Source organism: Penaeus monodon, chromosome 32, assembly GCF_015228065.2.
Source record: "Penaeus monodon isolate SGIC_2016 chromosome 32, NSTDA_Pmon_1, whole genome shotgun sequence".
Classification (NCBI taxonomy): Eukaryota; Metazoa; Arthropoda; class Malacostraca; order Decapoda; family Penaeidae; genus Penaeus; species Penaeus monodon.
In genome coordinates, this window is record NC_051417.1 from 6637964 (window position 1) to 6638334 (window position 371).

Here is a 371-nt window from a genome sequence, read left to right on the forward strand (position 1 = left end):
CAATCACAACCAAACCTCAGCTAGTTTCAGACAGCTGTGGTTCAATTCTAAAATTTTACCCAGAAATATGCAGCTTTTCTATGGAAATGAGTCTTGTTCTGTGATTAAATGGGAAATCCTCATTACTAACACCGATTTTTTTTTTACTCTTGACAATGCATACTAATCAATTATAATAGTGCTAGGCAGCAAAACCAATAAATAAACCTAATATGACAGCTGAAAACTTCCATGACATGTACAACAGTTCTGGATCAAGCGAGTGGCTGGTAATATCTACCTCACGAAGCCAACCCTTCAGCCGATTTATGCCGTCAGCCACAAAGTGCTAATAAAGGTGGGTACAGATATTTATTACACCCTGTCTAGGG

At 38.3% G+C, this 371-nt stretch overlaps 1 protein-coding gene across 1 annotated transcript in view; it reads right to left on the reverse strand.

The window, feature by feature from the left end:
- The window catches only part of LOC119593398 (aspartate aminotransferase, cytoplasmic-like), a gene marked incomplete in the record, with an annotated part of 9325 nt that overhangs the window by 8351 nt on the left and 603 nt on the right, over nt 1-371 (reverse strand).